The sequence below is a fragment of the Schistocerca cancellata genome, chromosome 2 (assembly GCF_023864275.1).
Source record: "Schistocerca cancellata isolate TAMUIC-IGC-003103 chromosome 2, iqSchCanc2.1, whole genome shotgun sequence".
Lineage (NCBI taxonomy): Eukaryota > Metazoa > Arthropoda > Insecta > Orthoptera > Acrididae > Schistocerca > Schistocerca cancellata.
Window position 1 is genome coordinate 1,006,195,928 of NC_064627.1, and position 22,650 is coordinate 1,006,218,577.

At 44.5% G+C, this 22,650-nt stretch overlaps 1 pseudogene; it reads left to right on the forward strand.

Moving 5' to 3' along the window:
* The window catches only part of LOC126160554 (ornithine aminotransferase, mitochondrial-like), a 117,517-nt pseudogene extending 103,859 nt beyond the window's left edge, over positions 1 to 13,658 (forward strand).
* Positions 13,659 to 22,650: the final 8,992 nt, after the last annotated feature.

Here is a 22,650-nt window from a genome sequence, read left to right on the forward strand (position 1 = left end):
TGAAAGTAATGTAAGCCGTTGTTTCGAAGTACTAAAATGCGATAGATTTTAATAAACATGTAATGTGTACCATTGGTTTTAATGTAATGTTACACTTGCATATGTAACGCAATCTCCTTTATTTAGCTGTATGTCATATACCGGCACATTACCTGGAATCGGTCGTTAAACGCATTTTCAACGGATTGTAGCACTCCGACGTATTTTTCAAAGCGCGCTCCTTCCTGCACAGATGCTGTCAAACAAAAACATAGTACCGTTTTGATTAGAGCGGTTATAAAAATCGGGCTGTTTTAATAAAGGTACAATTTATATCTCGCTTACCTAGTTCAGGAAAGTGTTGCGTATTTATATCTGAAAGGTTGCTTTTGAGGAGCTTCAGTTTATACTGGAAAACGTTTATTTTGCTGATCATATCGTTGATGAGATTGTTTTCTTTTTGGAGCTTCAGGCTTAAATCATTTAGGAGAGCCATAATGTCTGCTAAAAATCCTAAAACAGCTACACATTCAGGGTCATGAAAAAGTGGCTCCGGACGTCCTTTGCTCTCCAAAAACTGAGCCACAGTGTGGCGTAGTCGAAAAATTCGGGAAATCACTTTCCCTTTGCTCATCCAGCGCACCTCAGCGTGGTAGGGAATATCTGGATACTCCTCTTCAAAGGAAATCAAAAAATTATTTGAATTGACGATGAGTGAGTCCATGAGAACGAATGTAGTTCACGATACGCACCACTACCTTCATCATATCTTGAAGACCGATAACTTTCGCACAAAGAGCCTCTTGGTGTGCAAAACAATGAACGGAAGGTAAATTCGGCATGTTAAGTTTTTTCCGCAGTAGGCCAATAAACCCTTTTGCTTTACCGCACATTGCTGGTGCCCCGTCTGTGGTTACGGAAAACAGCTTTTCCCAGGAGAGTCCTATTCCTTCAGCTGCCATTTCAACAGCTGCTAAAATATCCGCCCCTGTAACAGTGTCCTTCAACGAAATCATATCCAGGAGCTCTTCCGTTACATGTAGGTCGTCGTCCACGCCACGCGAAAATATTGCTAACTGAGCCGTGTCGTTAATATCCGTGGACTCAATCAAGTGCGATGGAGTACGCTAGGAAGGTTTCAATTTTGGCTGCCAGTTGTTCATGCAAATTCTCAGCAATGTCGTTGATTCTCAAATGTATTGTCATTCTGGAAAGTGGTATTCTGCTGTACGCGGGAGCTAATGTGGGATTCATTGTCTCTACTACATCCAACATAATGTTTTTTATTAATGGTCCATCCATAAATGGCCTCCCATCTCTTGCTAAACGTAGTGCAACTTTGTAACTAGCTCTGAGAGTCCTTTCGCAACACCCCTCATCTTCTTCACCCTAAAGTAGAGAAAAAAAGATATGTTAGAAATAATTTATGCGAAAACGAAAACTAAGGAATCCAAACAAATGTTATTTCGTTTCGCATGACCTTTAACAAAAATATACACGCTAAAGTACTTGCAACAAACCTCGTTTGGAGATACAGAATTCTCTTATGCAAGAGTTTGCAACTTCCACAATTCTTCCTCTCTGGCATCCCCTGTTATATCACTATACTTTTCTGAATGCAATTTGCTGTAGTGCCTTTCAATAGACGATTTTCTGATACACGTAATTAGTGTACCGCAGATTAGACATTTGGCTTTATCGTTACAACGCACAAAAAAGTAGGAGAGTTTCCATTCCGGTTTGAAACGACTATCGGCAATTTTCCCCTTTTTTTTGAAGCAGATGGTTCCATTATTCCGGTAATTGTCTTGCGCTTACGTATTCCAATGTTGACTAAGCCGTCTGGCAGCGCATTCGGCAGCGCACAGCGTCGGCCTCACCTAGCCTCACCTCACCTCACCTTCGCCTCAGCGAAGTGTGCCGAGTTGAACCGATGCACTGTGCAGGCACTCGCTGCACCTCGCTTTGCACGCGTGCAGTTTTCCGTGTTTGTGCGGCCCTGCTTTAGTCGATTTGTTGCGTCTTCGCCTTGGTCCGCTTTCCCTATAACGTTACCTGTAACATTGTTTTAATTTAAGTTATTCGTAACTCATATCAGTAGATATTTAGTTGATTCAAATGGTTCAAATTGCTCTGAGCACTATGGGACTTAAAATCTGAGGTCATCAGTCCCCTAGAACTTAGAACTACTTAAACCTAACTAACCTAAGGACATCACACACATCCATGCCCGAGGCAGTATTCGAACCTGCGACCGTAGCGGTCGCGCGGCTCCAGACTGTAGCGCCTAGAACCGCTCGGCCACTTCGGCCGGCGATATTTAGTTGACTTGACAGCCTTTAGACTTGTATGATTTGTCGTGGAACGAGATTCAATCGATTTCTTTCATTATTTGGGATCTCCACTGGACTTTTCGCGCCATGTACGGGTGTTAAAAAGGATCGAATAATTGAGAGGTGGTAATCCAGTAAACATGGGTCCGGAAATACATACTTTCCGAGACAAGTCCAATAAACATGGTGCTGAAATGCATAGTTTCTGCGATAAACACGTGTTTACAGGAGGCGTTCAACGTGGCGCCCATTTATGACAAGTGCGAGAAATGAAGTACAACCGGTTGTTGTTGCAACTTCTGGCACGCCTTGAAGACGCGACCCTGTGTTGTCCGCACATCGCTGAATGGCCTCGTGTAGACCAATTCCTTCAACTGTCCTCATAACCGAAATTCTAGGGGATCGTGGTCTGATGAACCGTTTTAGGAGTGTGTCAGAACTCTCCGTTATATTGAAAACAATATAGCTAACTTAACGCTATTCTTTGCATCTTGTAAGCACTCAAGATGTCGATAGCAGCATCTGAGGGCGAAACATGGGAGCGCGATTCTAAGCATTGTTGTGAGACGAGGTCTGTCTGCGAGAGTGGAAGTAATACTGTCGGTCAGAGCTCGGAGACAGAAGACGTGTCACGCTGCCCTCACGTCACTGAAGGCTTGCTTTCATTTATATAGCGAGGAGAGATTTAGATGGTGTAACTACGCTTGAAGATGGACTTCAAGGTAAAATTCGCAGGCATAGGGCAAAAGCAATTGCAGGCTTAGGCTCGTGATTGTTAGCCCGAGTTTGCAATAATCCTATGTTTTGCTTGTCAGTTAATGATGCCTCCTTATCCTCCAAATAATAATAATTATTCTCCGCATCTAATTAATAAATACGCTACAGTTATTAAACGTTAATGTAACTTTGAAATTGAAATAACTTGTTAATCTGCAACTCATCCATTATTGATACCTATGTCATCGTCTACATCTACATGGATACTCAGCAAATCACATTTAAGTGCCTGGCAGAGGGTTCATCGAACCACCTTCACAATTCTCTATTATTCCAATCTCATACAGCGCGCGGGAAGAATGAACACCCGTATCCTTCCCTACGAGCTCTGATTTCCCTTATTTTATCTAGGTGATCGTTTGTCCCTATGTAAGCCGGTGTCAACAAAATATTTTCGCATTCGGAGGAGAAAGTTGGTGATTGGAATTTCGTGATAAGATCCCGTCACGACGAAAAACGCCTTTCTTTTAATGATGTCCATCCCAAATCCTGTGTCATTTCTGTGACACTCTCTTCCATATTTCGCGATAATAAAAAACGTGTTGGCTTTCTTTGAACTTTTTCGATGTACTCAGTCAGTCCTATCTGGTAAGGGTCCCACACCGCGCAACAGTATTCTAAAAGTGGACGGACAAGCGTAGTGTAGGCAGTCTCCTTAGTAGGTCTGTTACATTTTCTAAGCCAATAAAACGCATCCTTTGGTTAGCCTTCCCCACAACATTTTCTGTGTGTTCTTTCCAATTTAAGTTGTTCGTAATTTTAATACCTGGGTATTTAGTTGAATTTACGGCTTTTAGATTAGACTGATTTATCGTGTAACCGAAGTTTGACGAGTTCCTTTTAGCACTCATGTGGATGACCTCACACTTTTCGTTATTTAGGGCCAACTGCCACCTTTCGCACCATTCAGATATTCTATATTCTTTCTAATCCGTTTCGCAGTTTGTTTTGATCTTCTGATGACTTTATTAGTCGATAAACGACAGCGTCATCTGCAAACAAACGGAGACGGCTGCTCAGATTGTCTCTCAAATCGTTTATATAGATAGGAACAGCAAAGGGCCTATAACACTACCTTGGGGAAAGCCTGAAATCACTTCTGTTTTTCTCGATGACTTTCCGTCAATTACTACGAACTGTGACCCTTCTGACAGGAAATCGCAAAACCAGTCACATAACTGAGACGATATTCCATAAGCACGGAATTTTACTACCAGCCGCTTGTGTGGTACAGTGTCAAAGGCCTTCCGGAAATTCAGGAACATGGAATCGATCTGAAATCCCTTGTCAGTAGCACTCAGCACTTCATGTGAATAAATAGCTAGTTGTGTTTCACAGGAACGATGTTTTCTAAACCCATGTTGACTGTTTGTCAATAGACCGTTTCATTCGAGGTAATTCATAATGTTCGAATACAATATATGTTCTAAAATCCTGCTGCATATCGACGTTAACGATATGGGCCTGTAATTTAGAGGATTACTCCTACTACCTTTCTTCAATATTGGTGTGAGCTGTGCAACTTTCCAGTCTTTAGGTACGGATCTTTCGTCGAGCAATTGGTTGTATATGATTGCTAAGTATGGAGCTAATGCATCACCATACTCCGAAAGGAATCTAATTGGTATACAGTCTGGACCAGAAGACTTGCTTTTATTAAGTGATTTGAGTTGCTTCACTACTCCGAGGATATTTACTTCTACGTTACTCATGTTGGTAGCTGTTCTCGATTCGAATTCTGGAATATTTACTTCGTCTTCATTTGTGAAGGCATTTCGGAACGCTGTGTTTAGTAACTCTGCTTTGGCAGCACTGTCTTCGATAGTATCTCCATTGTTATCGTGCAGAGAAGGTATTGATTGTTTCTTGCCGCTAACATACTTCACATACGACCAGAATCTCTTTGGATTTTCTACCAGCTTTCGAGACAAAGTTTCGTTGTGGAAACTGTTATAGGCGTCTCGTACTGAACTCCGTGCTAAATTTCGAGCTTCTGCAAAGGATCGCCAATCTTTTGATCTTCTGATGACTTTATTAGTCGATAAACGACAGCGTCATCTGCAAACAAACGGAGACGGCTGCTCAGATTGTCTCTCAAATCGTTTATATAGATAGGAACAGCAAAGGGCCTATAACACTACCTTGGGGAAAGCCTGAAATCACTTCTGTTTTTCTCGATGACTTTCCGTCAATTACTACGAACTGTGACCCTTCTGACAGGAAATCGCAAAACCAGTCACATAACTGAGACGATATTCCATAAGCACGGAATTTTACTACCAGCCGCTTGTGTGGTACAGTGTCAAAGGCCTTCGGGAAATTCAGGAACATGGAATCGATCTGAAATCCCTTGTCAGTAGCACTCAGCACTTCATGTGAATAAATAGCTAGTTGTGTTTCACAGGAACGATGTTTTCTAAACCCATGTTGACTGTTTGTCAATAGACCGTTTCATTCGAGGTAATTCATAATGTTCGAATACAATATATGTTCTAAAATCCTGCTGCATATCGACGTTAACGATATGGGCCTGTAATTTAGAGGATTACTCCTACTACCTTTCTTCAATATTGGTGTGAGCTGTGCAACTTTCCAGTCTTTAGGTACGGATCTTTCGTCGAGCAATTGGTTGTATATGATTGCTAAGTATGGAGCTAACGCATCACCATACTCCGAAAGGAATCTAATTGGTATACAGTCTGGACCAGAAGACTTGCTTTTATTAAGTGATTTGAGTTGCTTCACTACTCCGAGGATATTTACTTCTACGTTACTCATGTTGGTAGCTGTTCTCGATTCGAATTCTGGAATATTTACTTCGTCTTCATTTGTGAAGGCATTTCGGAACGCTGTGTTTAGTAACTCTGCTTTGGCAGCACTGTCTTCGATAGTATCTCCATTGTTATCGTGCAGAGAAGGTATTGATTGTTTCTTGCCGCTAACATACTTCACATACGACCAGAATCTCTTTGGATTTTCTGCCAGGTTTCGAGACAAAGTTTCGTTGTGGAAACTGTTATAGGCGTCTCGTACTGAACTCCGTGCTAAATTTCGAGCTTCTGCAAAGGATCGCCAATCTTGGGGATTTTGCGTCTGTTTAAATTTGGCATGTTTGGTTCGTTGTTTCTGCAACAGTGTTCTAACCCGTTTTGTGTACCAAGGAGGAGTTTGCTCCTTGCAACCAATTTATTTGGTACAAATCTCTCAATTGCTGCCGATACTATTTCTTTGAATTCAAGCCACATCTGGTCTACACTTATATTATTAATTTGGAATGAGTGGAGATTGTCTCTCAGGAGGCGTCAAGTGAATTTTTACCTGCTTTTTTGAATAGGCATATTTTTCGCTTAGTTTTCGAGGATTTGCGGATTGCAATGTTCAATCTCGCTACGACAACTCTGTGTTCACTAATCCCTGAATCTGTTTTGATGGTCGTTATTAGCTTAGGATTATTTGTTGCTAAGAGTGTGTTTACACAACCGTTTACTATTCGCGTGGGCTCATGAAGTAACTGCTCGAATTAATTTTCAGAGAATGCATTTAGCACAATTTCGGATGATATTTTATGCGTACCTCCTGAATTAAACATATATTTTCGCCAACATATCGAGTAAATTATAGTCACCACGAACTATTATCGTATGAGTCGGGTACGTATTTGGAATCAAAGTCAAATTTTCTTTGAGCCTTTCAGCAACTGTATCATCTGAAATGGGAGGTCGGTAAAAGGATCCAATTATTATTTTATCTCGGTTGCCAACAATGACCTCTGCCCATATTAACTCACAGGAAGTATCTACTTCAATTTCGCGACAAGGTAAACTACTTCCGACAGCAACAAACACGCCACCGCCAACCGTGCTTAGCCTATCCTTTCGGGACACCGTTAGGCTCATCGCAAAAATTTCGGCTGAGCTTATATCCGGCTTTAGCCAGCTTTCAGTGCCTATAACGATTTGGGCATCAGTGCTTTCTATTAGCGCTTGGAGCTCTGGTACTTTCCCAACACAGCTACGACAGTTTACAACTGTTGTATCAATGGTTCCTGTATCTATGTTCTTCCTGTGTTCAGCCTACACCCTTTGTGACTGAAGCCCTTCTTGTGTTTTCCCGAGACCCTCTAACCTAAAAAACCGCCCAGTCCACGCCACACAGCCCGTGCTACCAGTGTAGCCGCCTCCTCGTATAGTGGACACCTGATCTATTCAGCGGAACCCGAAACCCAACCACCCTTTGGCGCAAGTAGAGGAATCTGCAGTCTTCACGGTCGCAGAACCGTCAGAGCTTCTGATTCAGACCCTCCACTCCGCTCTGTTCCAGAGGGCCGCAATCAATACTGTCGACTATGCTGCAAATGGTCAGCTCTGCTTTCATCTTGCAAGCAGGACTGGCAGCCTCTATCACTTCTGTTAGCCGCTCGAAACCAGAGAGAATCTCTTCTGATCCAAACTGACACACACCATTGGTGCCGACGTGAGCAACCATCTGCAGTTGGCTGCACCCTGTGCTCTTCATGGCATCCGGGAGGACTCTTTCCACATCTGGAATGACTCCACCTGGTATGCACACGGAGTGCACATTGGTTTTCTTACCCTCCTTGTCAGCCAAGTCCCTAAGGGGCCCCATAACGCGCCTAACATTGGAGCTCCCAACTACCAATAATCCCACCCTCTGTGATTGCCCGGATCTTGCAGGCTGAGTGGTTTCCTCTGAAACAGGACTGGCGACAGCATCTGACCCAGGGACAGTGTCAGCCACAGACAGCACGTGGAACCTGTTTGTCAGACAAATCGGGGAGGCCCTACGTGCGGCCGCTTGGGAAGTCTTCCGCCGCCTGCTTCGCCCTGGGGCGACCCCCACCCAACTACAGGTGAGGGGTCAACATCTGTGTGCTCAGTAACTGGGGAGGCCACTGGTGAGGACGGATCGGAGGACTCTGACGTGCTGGATGTCCGTTGGATACCCACGGCCGGCCCACAACAGTGGTGCCCATCCACTGCAGCCTCAAGCTGTGTAACCGAAGTCATCACAGCCTGAAGCTGAGAGCGAAGTGTCACCAACTCAGCTCGCATCCGCACACAACAATCACAGTCCCTGTCCATACTAAAGACCGTGTAAAACTAAACTATGCAGATAAACGGACTATCGGCACGTGCTGCGCAACTCTACTGTAGACCCTGACGAAAACGCACGAACTGTGTCTAGTAATACACAGATATTCAAAAATCTGACTACCGAAGCACTCAGGTGGAACAAAACAATTTGCTCCTGATAAGGAACTTGTAATATGTCACAAAATCTATTTACTTTCTGACGCAAACGAAAACGCGAGAACTGTGACTATTAGACGTTAAATTTACACACAGAAACTCAAGGAAAAAACTATTAAAGCACATACACTCCTGGAATTGGAAAAAAGAACACATTGACACCGGTGTGTCAGACCCACCGTACTTGCTCCGGACACTGCGAGAGGGCTGTACAAGCAATGATCACACGCACGGCACAGCGGACACACCAGGAACCGCGGTGTTGGCCGTCGAATGGCGCTAGCTGCGCAGCATTTGTGCACCGCCGCCGTCAGCGTCAGCCAGTTTGCCGTGGCATACGGAGCTCCATCGCAGTCTTTAACACTGGTAGCATGCCACGACAGCGTGGACGTGAACCGTATGTGCAGTTGACGGACTTTGAGCGAGGGCGTATAGTGGGCATGCGGGAGGCCGGGTGGACGTACCGCCGAATTGCTCAACACGTGGGGCGTGAGGTCTCCACAGTACATCGATGTTGTCGCCAGTGGTCGGCGGAAGGTGCACGTGCCCGTCGACCTGGGACCGGACCGCAGCGACGCACGGATGCACGCCAAGACCGTAGGATCCTACGCAGTGCCGTAGGGGACCGCACCACCACTTCCCAGCAAATTAGGGACACTGTTGCTCCTGGGGTATCGGCGAGGACCATTCGCAACCGTCTCCATGAAGCTGGGCTACGGTCCCGCACACCGTTAGGCCTTCTTCCGCTCACGCCCCAACATCGTGCAGCCCGCCTCCAGTGGTGTCGCGACAGGCGTGAATGGAGGGACGAATGGAGACGTGTCGTCTTCAGCGATGAGAGTCGCTTCTGCCTTGGTGCCAATGATGGTCGTATGCGTGTTTGGCGCCGTGCAGGTGAGCGCCACAATCAGGACTGCATACGACCGAGGCACACAGGGCCAACACCCGGCATCATGGTGTGGGGAGCGATCTCCTACACTGGCCGTACACCACTGGTGATCGTCGAGGGGACACTGAATAGTGCACGGTACATCCAAACCGTCATCGAACCCATCGTTCTACCATTCCTAGACCGGCAAGGGAACTTGCTGTTCCAACAGGACAATGCACGTCCGCATGTATCCCGTGCCACCCAACGTGCTCTAGAAGGTGTAAGTCAACTACCCTGGCCAGCAAGATCTCCGGATCTGTCCCCCATTGAGCATGTTTGGGACTGGATGAAGCGTCGTCTCACGCGGTCTGCACGTCCAGCACGAACGCTGGTCCAACTGAGACGCCAGGTGGAAATGGCATGGCAAGCCGTTCCACAGGACTACATCCAGCATCTCTACGATCGTCTCCATGGGAGAATAGCAGCCTGCATTGCTGCGAAAGATGGATATACACTGTACTAGTGCCGACATTGTGCATGCTCTGTTGCCTGTGTCTATGTGCCTGTGGTGCTGTCAGTGTGATCATGTGATGTATCTGACCCCAGGAATGTGTCAATAAAGTTTCCCCTTCCTGGGACAATGTATTCACGGTGTTCTTATTTCAATTTCCAGGAGTGTAGATGATACAATAAAATTGGCTCCTGAATAGGAACTCATAAATATCGGTTAGGAACTCGTAAATGTCATTGTCTATTATTGGTTATGGGTTATAATGATTCTGAAGTTTCAAACAGACTTCATTATGAAATCCCTTCTCACAAGTTACGTAGTAGTTAACAGAACCCAAGAAACTTTTTATTAAATTCATTCTTTGTATCAATAAGTTTTAGCCGCTGATGCTGCATGCTGCTGCGAGTTTCTGTAAACCACATGGAAAAAGGCAGTCGTCTAAAGAAATGAGTGCAAAACTTAGGGCCAAAACAGACACTGACACACCACAACATGTCATGTACTCCAATCCAGTAAATTCCGTTGCACGAGCCAGATTCTGTCTCACTTGCAAATTCTTATTCAAATACGCAGTCAGATAGCTTATCCAAAAGTTAGTTTTAAATTTTTCATGTGACATTCTGTTGAGGGCTTAAATGACAGTGAAACTGACATACACAGTGTTATGCAGGTTAGATTTCGATTACTGATAGCTCAGGTTGATTACCGAGTCCATTTTTAGTGTCGAACCTAGGCATATGTGATGTAACTACGTTATTTTTTTGTTGTAGGAACGTTACACATTGGTTGTAGGTACGTTACACTTTGATTGTAGGTACTTTACAAAGGGCACGCCAGGCCAAGGTATGCCCCCACCCCCTACCTCCGTCCCCTGACCAATCCAGTGGCCCTGAAAGGTCTGCGCCAGATGTTGGTGCACATTGTGACGAAAGTGAGCTGGTGCGTCATCATGCATGAATCACATTTGTATTCGTTGCTGCAACGGCACAGTCTCCTGCAAGCTCGGCAATACATTAATGCTACATTTGTGGCAGCACGTATGGCCCTATTAATCTACCGCCGAGTACGTCTGCTCATACGTTGATTTAAAACTGGTGCTGATGCCCTCTTTCCTGAATTGTTTTGGAATTTACTTCTGCCTATACATGCTGGTTATGAAAATTCACAACACCATCTCTTGCGAACCCTGAATCATCAGTAAAGAAAATCTTGGATGTGAACAGTGGATCTGCTGTACACTTCTGCAAAAGCCATTGACAGAACCGCCGTCTGCCATGATGATCCTGCGGCCTTAGGGCCTCAACGCGCTGTAGATGATATGGGTACAGTAATTTTTCATGAAGTGCCCCCCAAGATAAAAGTGTGAGACATTCCTCCTGCTGCTGCTAATCGTCGCACACTGGTCTCAGGGGTTTCTTCCACCAAACGTAGCACACGCTCCTCCATGTCACGCGACCGGACTGTGCAGCGCCTTCCACTGTCAGTCTTCCGAGGTGCAGGGGCATCTGTGTCTCTCAGACGCTGGAGAAGTCTGCCGAACAGCTCATCAGGGGGGGCACTCGGAGCTGTGAATATTTTTCACCATAGAAGGTATGGGCTAGCAGACTATGTCCATTTGCTAAACCATAGCAGAATGTGTAGTGTAACGACGTAAGTTTTGTATAAATGGTTTTCTTTTGATATATGACCATGTGCAGACTTCGTCACCTACGTCAGTTACAACACACTTCAAAATTATTTAAGTTCTTTTTTAAATTGTCTCTAAATGGTTCTTGAACGAAACTGTAATTAAAACATCATCATTTGAGTCGTATACGCAGAATTACGTCACTCAGTCCAATTGGTTTGCGTAAAATTTTTCAATTTAGATGTCGTTTGTTTCTCCTCAGAAATTATAGTAATGCACATTATCTGATTTAATAAATATTAGGACCACATTGAATAAACTTTCGAGATTCAAACTCGCGATGGACGTTGTCAAAAATTAATAATCTTGTCAAATAAATTACGTAACATAATTCTTCATAAATAAATTCTCGGAACACGTATTTCAACTTTAGTAGCATCCACTAGTTTATTCTCTTCCTACATATAGACGTGAACCTGAGCCTCGACAAGACAGAACTGAACATTTCCAACAAGATTAAACTTTCTATGACGTCATTGTTGTACAAACATTACAAATTCTCAATTATTTAATTTTTAGAAGCACGACGCAAAAACTCGGTTTCAGGATCTTCTGTTGCTCTTTGGCTGTCGACCCGCGACGTACAGTGGCCAGCAGTTTTCTCTCTGGTCCCGGCAGCGAAGATGCTGTCTCCGTTCGTTGCGCCGCCCTCTCCGTATATGAAACATAAAAAATAAATACAAAACTTTAGATAATTCACAGCTATTACAAATATTGCAAAAATACATAAACAAAACAGTAAATTAAACTTATATTGACCTGCAAACTGGGCTGACACTGGTGGATGGAGGACCCTTCAATTTCACGTCCCACTACAAATGTCATATCCTCCATTTCACTAGTCGAGTAGTAGGCTTCCATTGCTAACAAGTGGTGGAAGAGAAAAAACTGTAAATGTACTACACCATTTTTACGTACAAAGAGCGTAATAATAGTAAACAGGTAAGTGAATTCGCATTTAGAAGAAGGTAAACACCATGATAAACACCCAGGGTTGACAGTACTGGACAATAAGGCACACAAACACGACGAAAACTAACGTAGCTTACTATATGACTCGAGCCACACAGCTGACTGCTGATCGCCTAAGGTAGGTAGAGTACTGTGAGTAAGACACCATAATACCCTGCCGACGAAGCGCCAACGCAACGACTGAGCTAATTTCCGGAATCCAGCGTCGCGCAGCACCTCGTATAAACAATTATTTATCTCGGAAAGTATGCGTTTCCGGACCCAGGTTTACTGGACTTTTTTTCTTGTTTCGATGGGTACCAACGCCTCTCAAAGAATACGACACTTGTTTTTAAGACCGTGCAGATATTTTTTTAAAAATCTTTTTGCAATTGCTTTTGATCTTCTGATGACCTTACTATACGGAAAATGATAGCACCATCTGCAAACAATCTGAGAGGACTGCTCAGATTGTCTCCCAAATCATTTATATAGATTAGGAACAGCAGAGGGCCTATAACACGGCATTGGGAAAAGCCAGATAACGATTTTGTTTGAATCGATGACTCGCTTTCAGTTACTATGAACCGTGACCTTTCTGACAAGAAATCGTCAATGCAGTTGCACAACTGAGACGATCCTCAGTAGGCACGCAGTTTGATTAGAAGCCACTTCTGAGGAAATCTTCGTCGTTCTGTCGCCCCGCTGCGTGCGGGAAGCCAACTCGCCAAAGATATCCGGCGACCAAAGTCTCCAATCCGATCTCGATATTGACATCGGTTTCTGTAAAGGCGGGTGATTTCAAACAAAAGAAATTTGAATAGTGAGCCGTACCGGCTCACCATTGTAAAATATTTATTGTCAGATCGCAAAGATTGATGGTAGTCGGAATGGGCAAGAAGTCTACTGATGAGAACTATAGTGCCTATGAATCAAGAGAAGACAGACAATAAAAATATCGCTGTCGATATTCAATATCAAATCTTCATTAATCGATACAATGGTAATTTAGACCGCGCCGACGCATATCGATATTATTCCGTGGAATATCGATATTTTGATATATCGATATTTTACCGACTCCTAGCAGTGCACGGGCAGCTCAGACGGTGAGAGCGTTGTCCACAAAAGGGAATGATCCATGTTTTAACCTGCGAACCGGCACTCAGCTTCACTCTGTCACCAGCTGGAGGTGTACCACTGGAGTTGCCAGCTGAGCGCTGACCGCGAGGGCAGCCGCCTGGTGGACCCGCAGTTGGGCTGCTGGCGACCCCAGTAGCTGAGTCCGGCCGGTGGCCGCAGCTGTGCTCGCCTCTTCCGTCAGGCCCCGCCTGTGGCGGCTTTTTTGCGGCAGGCCGCGACTGCACGGCTGGCGGGGGTCCAGCGCCGCGGTCTGCACAGCCCCGGAAACAGAAGAGCAGCACAGCGGGTTGGTGGGGGGGGAGGGAGTGGAGGGGGAAGGGGAAAGTGGGAAGGGGTAGGGGAGCCGGAGCCGGCGGGCCACATCGCACACCTGGCAGCGGCTCCGAGCAGCGGGCTGGTGGGTGGGGGGGGGGGGGAGGGGGGCTGCCGCATAAACCAATTTTCTTTATCGTGGCTTTAGGTTACAAGAACCATACAGCCAAACACCCTTGTAAACTTCCAAAGAAACATAATTGAAAAGAAGCAGAATATAACAAAATTACGAAGTTGTCATACAAACACACTCTAAGAGTAAAATAAAAGCGCAGTTAGACAAGCGCCAGACCATAGGCGGCAGTGATAACAATGACACTCGAGCAGAATTACAAACAGAACTTTAAAACAACATTATGACAAATTTACATATGCTCTTAAAGTAAATGACAAAACATGAAGAACATGAAAGCAAACCAAAGACTGCGTTTTACTGACGGAACATTCAGAAAATGTAACAGAACCACTAAAGAGACTGCCTATACTACGCTTGTGCATTCTCTTTATGTCACTGCTGTTCGGTCTGGCTGGCCGGTGTGGCCGAGCGGTTCTAGGCGCTTCAATCCGGAACCGCGCTGCTGCTACGGTCGCAGGTTCGAATCCTGCCTCCGGCATGGATGTGTATGATATTCTTAGGTCAGTTAGGTTTAAGTAGTTCTAAGTCTAGGGGACTGGTGACCTCAGATGTTAAGTCCCATTATGCTTAGAGCCATTTGAATTTGTTTGGTCTGGGATCCTTACTGGATAGAATTAACAGAGTACATCGAGAAAGTTCAATGAAGAGCAGCACGTTTTCTATTATTCCGTAATAGGGGAGAGAGTGTCACGGACGTGATACGTGATTTGGGGTGGCTATCATCAAAACAAAGGCGTTTTTCGTTGCGGCGGAATCTTCTCGCGAAATCTCAGTCACCAGCTTTCTCCTCCGAAAGCGAAAATGTTTTGTTGATGCCGACCTACATAGGGAGAATTACGATGGACATTTCTCCCCGTCTAGGAGACAGCCACCACAATCTTTTCGCACTCGGAGGAGGAAGAAAGTGATTGAAATTTCATGACACGATTTCGCCGCAACGAAATACATCTTTCAGTTAATCACAGTATCTTCGCGATAATACAAACAAGCTGCCGTTCTTTGAACTTTTTCTGTGTTCTCCGTTAATCCTATTTTGTAACGATCCCATACCGCGCAGAAAAACTCCGGAAGAGGATGGGTAAGTGTAGTGTAGACAGTATCTTTCATAGATTTATTGCATCTCCAGAGAGTTCTGCCACTAGAGCTGCCACGGAAAGATACAGACGTTCGGCTTTTCCGCGCGCTGTTCGAGATTGGAATAATAGAGAATTATTGTGAAGGTGGTTTGTTGAACCCTCTGCCAGGCACTTTTGCAGAGTATCCATGTAGACATAGATGTGGATGAAAGGGCAAACACCGTACAATACGTACAACAATAGCAGAAGAACAATATTGCAAATAACATCATATTACAATATGAGAAACGCAACATACAGACAGACGTACTTAAAGTAAAAGAAAAACCCAAAAGGAAGAAACAAATAGACAGCTTCGGTCGGAGTTACGCACAAGGCTGAGTTACACGATGAATAACTGACAAAACCATATATTGACTCGTAGCCTGTATTGATTTAGAAAGTATCGTTCTTGTTAAACACATTTGCCTCTTTATTCACACAAAGTAACGAGTACTTTCGAGAGGAGATCTCAGATTGATCCCATATTTCTATATTTTCAGAACGATTTCATGACCGTTCCTCACATTCACCTTTTAATCCAATTGCTAGCCTACTGAGTATCGTCTCACTTGTACCAATGGATTCGTGGTTTCCTATCAATTCTTAAAAGTTGACGGAGTCATCGAGTATAGCGTGATATCTGGCATTCCTCAAGGAATTTTTAAAAGCTCTCTGCAGTTGTATTTTATTGTATTGTATGTTAACCGGGGGCCTAGAAACGACGGAGAGGCTCCGTTCCCGCGCAGCCCCAGTGGTCCACAACTTCACGGTTACTGTGCGGTTCGGCTACCAGTGGAACCCCCCAGGGAACGTCTCACACCAGACGAGTGTAACCCCTATGTTTGGGTGGTAGAGTTATGGAGGTGTACGCATACGTGGAGAACTTGTTGGCATAGCAATCGCCAACATAGTGTAGCTGAGGGGATATAAGGGGAACCAGCCCGCATTCGCCGAGACAGATGGAAAACCACCTAAAAACCATCCACAGACTGGCCGGCTCACCGGACCTCGACACATGTCCACCGGACGGATTCGTGCCGGGGACCAGGCGCTCCTTCCCAATACAGAAAGCCGTGCGTTAGACCGCACGGCTACCCGGGCGGGCTCTCTGCAGTTACTAATCTATATAAAAGAATTAGGAGCAATCTGAGCAGCCCTCTTAAAATGTTCGCAGATGATGCTGTCGTTTACATCCAGAAAAGTCATCTGAAGATCAAATGGAATTACAAAATGGTTTATACAACATACCTGTATACTGCGGAAAGGGCAACTGAGCCTATACAATAAAAAATTTGGTGTCCTCCACGTGCGTAAAAAAAGAAAAAAATGTGTTGAATTCTGGTTATATGATAAATCACATAAATTTAAATTACGTTCAAAATGGTTCAAATGGCTCTGAGCACTATGGGACTCAACATCTTAGGTCATAAGTCCCCTAGAACTTAGAACTACTTAAACCTAACTAACCTAAGGACATCACACACACCCATGCCCGAGGCAGGATTCGAACCTGCGACCGTAGCAGTCCCGCGGTTCCGGACGGCAGCGACAGAACCGCTAGACCATAAATTACGTCGATTGAGTTGAAAACCTGAGGACTACCATTACGAACAACTTAAATTGGAACCATGACACAGAAAATCTTGTCGGTAAGGCGAACCACAGGCTACCCTTTAGTGGCACAACTCTTAGGAGATGCAACAAATCTACTAAAGGCACTTTCTACACTACTCATCCTCTCCCGCGCAGTATAGGATCGAAAATGGTTCAAATGGCTCTGAGCACTTTGGGACTTAACATCTGAGGTCATCAGTCCCCCTAGAACTTAGAACTACTTAAACCTTACTAATCTAAGGACATCACACACATCCATGCCCGAGGCAGGATTCGAACCTGCGACCGTCACGGTCGTGCGGTTCCAGACTGAAGCGCCTAAAACCACTCGGCCACACCGGCCGGCTAGTATGGAATCGTTAAAAAATAAGATTGACGGAGGACATCGGAAAAGTTCAAAGAAAACAGTGACAGATTATTGTGTCTTAGGTGTCCATAAATTATCTTTACTACTTAAGACGTTAAATCTTTAAAACTATAGTAGATGACAACAAACGGTTTTCAACATATGATATGAGATCTCAGTTTTGTTTCAGCATTCATACATATCAATGTGTGCACTCTTATGGCATAGATATAGTCTAGTCGGAATTCCATTTTTCTCCACATACGATTCGAGATTTCCACAGTTCAAACGCATTGCAAATGCATGACTCCAACCCTGGAGGTCCCTAACATTGCTTCGGAAGACCAGATTTTTACAAAACCCCACCGGAAGAAGCCTAGTGGTGGAAGGTCAGGGGATCATGGCGGCCATCAAATTGGACCATCTCATTCAATCCACCTATCCGGAAACCTTTCATGTAGAACATGACGTACCAGAAGGGACCAGTGGTGTGATGCCCCATCCTGCTAGCAAATGACATCAGGTTGCAGGTGTTCCAACTGTGGCACAGCAAACTATTGTAAATTGTTCACGTAAACGCAGCCATTGACGGCAGACTCGATGAAAAAGAACGTACCAACGATGCAACTGTGCATCTGTCCGCTCAAAACAGTGACTTTGGGGTTTTCATGTTTAACGAGGGTGCTGTGAATCCTTATACTAACGTTGTGACGATTCACTTTGCTGGATACGTGAAAAGTTGCCACATCAAAGAAACAAATCTTTTCCAAAATCTCATTGCGTTAGTTTTGTCTAGCATATCCACTGCAACCCCCCCATGAACCATGGACCTTGTCGTTAGTGGGGGAGGCTTGCGTGCCTCAGCGATACAGATGGCCGTACCGTAGGTACAACCACAACGGACGGGTATCTGTTGAGAGGCCAGACAAACGTGTGGTTCCTGAAGAGGGGCAGCAGCCTTTTCAGTAGTTGCAAGGGCAACAGTCTGGATGATTGACTGATCTGTCCTTGTAACAATAACCAAAACGGCATTGCTGTGCTGGTACTAGGGGAAACTACGGCCGCAATTTTTCCCGAGGGCATGCAGCTTTACTGTATGATTAAATGATGATGGCGTCCTCTTGGGTAAAATATTCCGGAGGTAAAATAGTCCCCCATTCGGATCTCTGGGCGGGGACTACTCAAGAGGATGACGTTATCAGGAGAAAGAAAACTGGCGTCCTACGGATCGCAGCGTGGAATGTCAGATCCCTTAATCGGGCAGGTAGGTTAGAAAATTTAAAAAGGGATATGGATAGGTTAAAGTTAGATATAGTGGGAATTAGTGAAGTTCGGTGGCAGGAGGAACAAGACTTCTGGTCAGGTGACTACAGGGTTATAAACACAAAGTCAAATAGGGGTAATGCAGGAGTAGGTTTAATAATGAATAGGAAAATAGGAATGCGGGTAAGCTACTACAAACAGCATAGTGAACGCATTATTGTGGCCAAGATAGACACGAAGCCCACGCCTACTACAGTAGTACAAGTTTATATGCCAACTAACTCTGCAAATGACGAAGAAATTGAAGAAATGTATGATGATATAAAAGAAATTATTCAGATAGTGAAGGGAGACGAAAATTTAATAGTCATGGGTGACTGGAATTCGAGTGTTGGAAAAGGGAGAGAAGGAAACGTAGTAGGTGAATATTGATTGGGGCTAAGAAATGAATGAGGAAGCCGCCTGGTAGAATTTTGCACAGAGCACAACTTAATTATAGCTAACACTTGGTTTAAGAATCATGATAGAAGGTTGTATACATGGAAGAACCCAGGAGATACTTAAAGGTATCAGATAGATTATCTAATGGTAAGACAGAGATTTAGGAACCAGGTTTTAAATTGTAAGACATTTCCAGGGGCAGATGTGGACTCTGACCACAATCTATTGGTTATGACCTGTAGATTAAAACTGAAGAAACTGCAAAAAGGTGGGAATTTAAGGAGATGGGACCTGGATAAACTGAAAGAACCATAGGTTGTACAGAGTTTTAGGGAGAGCATAAGGGAACAATTGACAGGAATGGGGGAAAGAAATACAGTAGAAGAAGAATGGGTAGCTTTGAGGGATGAAGTAGTGAAGGCAGCAGAGGATCAAGTAGGTAAAAAGACGAGGGCTCTTAGAAATCCTTGGGTAACAGAAGAAATTTTGAATTTAATTGATGAAAGGAGAAAATATAAAAATGCAGTTAATGAACCAGGCAAAAAGGAATACAAACGTCTCAAAAACGAGATCGACAGGAAGTGCAAAACGGCTAAGCAGGGATGGCTAGAGGACAAATGTAAGGATGTAGAGGCTTATTTCACTAGGGGTAAGATAGATACTGCCTACAGGAAAATTAAAGAGACCTTTGGAGATAAGAGAACCACCTGTATGAACATCAAGAGCTCACATGGAAACCCAGTTCTAAGCAAAGAAGGGAAAGCAGAAAGGTGGAAGGAGTATATAGAGGGTCTATACAAGGGCGATGTACTTGAGGACAATATTATGGAAGTGGGATGTAGATGAAGATGAAATGGGAGATACGATACTGCGTGAACAGTTTGACAGAGCACTGAAAGACCTGAGTCGAAACAAGGCCCCCGGAGTAGACAACATTCCATTGGAACTACTGACGGCCTTGGGAGAGCCAGTCCTGACAAAACTCTACCATCTGGTGAGCAAGATGTATGAAACAGGCGAAATACCCTCAGACTTCAAGATGAATATAATAATTCCAATCCCAAAGAAAGCAGGTGTTGACAGATGTGAAAATTACCGAACAATCAGTTTAATAAGCCACAGCTGCAAAATACTAACACGAATTCTTTACAGACGAAGCCGACCTCGAGGAAGATCAGTTTGGATTCCGTACTAATACTGGAACACGTGAGGCAATACTGACCTTACGACTTATCTTAGAAGAAAGATTAAGGAAAGGCAAACCTACCTTGCTAGCATTTGTAGATTTAGAGAAAGCTTTTGACAATGTTGACTGGAATACTCTCTTTCAAATTCTAAAGGTAGCAGGGGTAAAATACAGGGAGCGAAAGGCTATTTACAATTTGTACAGAAACCAGATAGCAGTTATAAGAGTCGAGGGACATGAAAGGGAAGCAGTGGTTGGGAAGGGAGTAAGACAGGGTTGTAGCCTCTCCCCGATGTTATTCAATCTGTATATTGAGCAAGCAGTAAAGGAAACAAAAGGAAAATTCGGAGTAGGTATTAAAATCCATGGAGAAGAAATAAAAACCTTGAGGTTTGCCGATGACATTGTAATTATGTCAGAGACAGCAAAGGACCTGGAAGAGCAGTTGAACGGAATGGACAGTGTCTTGAAAGGAGGATATAAGATGAAAATCAACAAAAGCAAAACGAGGATAATGGAATGTAGTCGAATTAAGTCGGGTGATGCTGAGGGAATTAGATTAGGAAATGAGACAAAGTAGTAAAGTAGTTTTGCTATTTGGGGAGGAAAATAACTGATGATGGTCGAAGTAGAGAGGATATACAATGTAGACTGGCAATGGCAAGGAAAGCGTTTCTGAAGAAGAGAAATTTGTTAACATCGAGTATAGATTTAAGTGTCAGGAAGTCATTTCTGAAAGTGTTTGTATGGATTGTAGCCATGTATGGAAGTGAAACATGGACAGTAAATAGTTTGGACAAGAAGAGAATAGAAGCTTTCGAAATGTGGTGCTACAGAAGAATGCTGAAGATTAGATGGGTAGATCACATAACTAATGATGACAGCCCCGAATAAACTGCGGGCTGTCAAGGAGACGACCGCTGTGTGGCGTTCCTCCCTGCGGGCTTCTCGTAGGGACTCGGTGGTCCTGTGTCGGCTGCGCATCGGCCATACGTACCTGACGCATGGCCATCTCTTGCGTCAGGGGGATCCCCCCCTATGTCTGTGCGGGTCCCGGCTGACGGTCGGCCACATTTTGCTGGAGTGTCCTCGACTGCGCACACTCCGGCAATCTTTTAATCTCCCGGGCACTTTGGCTTTGGTTTTATCCGACGATGCCTCCATGGCTGATGACGTTTAAATTTTATCCGTGGTAGTCCGTTTTATGGTTCGATTTAGGGAGGTCCTGCACCTTTCCCTTTCTGTGTCTTTTGTCCTTGTGTCTGTTGCTGTTCTGGTGTGCCGTGAGATGGTTGACTCTTTCCCTTTATTTTTTTTTATTTTTTTTTTTTTCTCGTGGTCAGTCAACCAGTCTCCGGCCGTCTTCCTTTCTTCTGTTTCTTTCTGTCTGGTGTTCCTCTGTCCTGTTCTTGTCTGTAATGTTTGTTGCTCCATTTGTGTTCTTTTAGCACCTGGGGGGACGTCTCCTCCCCCTTTGGTTTTTACCTGCCCCGTAGATTTTCGGCTCGCCTGATTTTGGAATGGGGGACTGATGACCTTCGCTGTTTAGTCCCCCTTAAACATCCCAACAACCACCACCATAACTAATGAGGATGTATTGAATAGGATTGGGGAGAAGAGAAGTTTGTGGCACAACTTGACCAGAAGAAGGGATCGGTTGGTAGGACATGTTCTGAGGCATCAAGGGATCACCAATTTAGTATTGGAGGGCAGCGTGGAGGGTAAAAATCGTAGAGGGAGACCAAGAAATGAATACACTAAGCAGTTTCAGAAGGATGTAGGTTGCAGTAGGTACTGGGAGATGAAGAGGCTTGCACAGGATAGAGTAGCATGGAGAGCTGCATCAAACCAGTCTCAGGACTGAAGACCGCAACAACAACATCCACTGCAAACAGTTCGCGCTGAGGTTTATCCGCAGGGTTTAACGCCTGAAGTAGCTGCACCTTGTAGGGACATAGCCGAACTTCTTATGCAAGACACTGTCCACTGTTGATCGTCTCATTCCTAACTATCTGGCCGTCGTAAATCGATTTTGATTTGACTCCAGCCATACCAAACGCCTGCCATACCATTTCCACATTGGTGTCTGAAGAAAGATGGGCGAGCTGCCCCATGTTATGGACAGCACTGCCTGTTACCATAAATGACATATGCCAAGGCCGAATAGTAGGTCTGGACGGTCGTTGTCTTCCATACCGCGTTCGAAAGTTTCATTGCACTTGGGTATCGAACTTCGCCTGTATGGGTTGGGTTGTTTGGGGGAAGAGACCAAACAGCGAGGTCATCGGTCTCATCGGATTATGGAGGGAAGTCGGCCGTGCCCTTTCAAAGGAACCATCCCGGCTTTTGCCCGGAGCGATTTAGGGAAATCACGGAAAACCTAAATCAGGATGGCCGGATGCGGGATTGAACCGTCGTCCTCGCCTGTATGAACCAAGTCACACACTGAGCTTTCTTCTGAGAAGTCCATATTTTATCAGATTTTCAAGGTCAATTTTGTATCAAAACTGCGTCATCTGGACGCTAGAAAAGAGTTTTTTGAGTTATCACATGTTGAAAACCATTTGTTAATATTTAATATAGTTTTTAATTTATTAAAGAATGAAGTTGTAAAGATACCCTGTACTTGAAAACCAATATTTTACTATTGGGCAACGTCTTTGAACATTTCCGTGCCCCTGCCTCGAAATTTTTGAACTCGATCCAGACAAT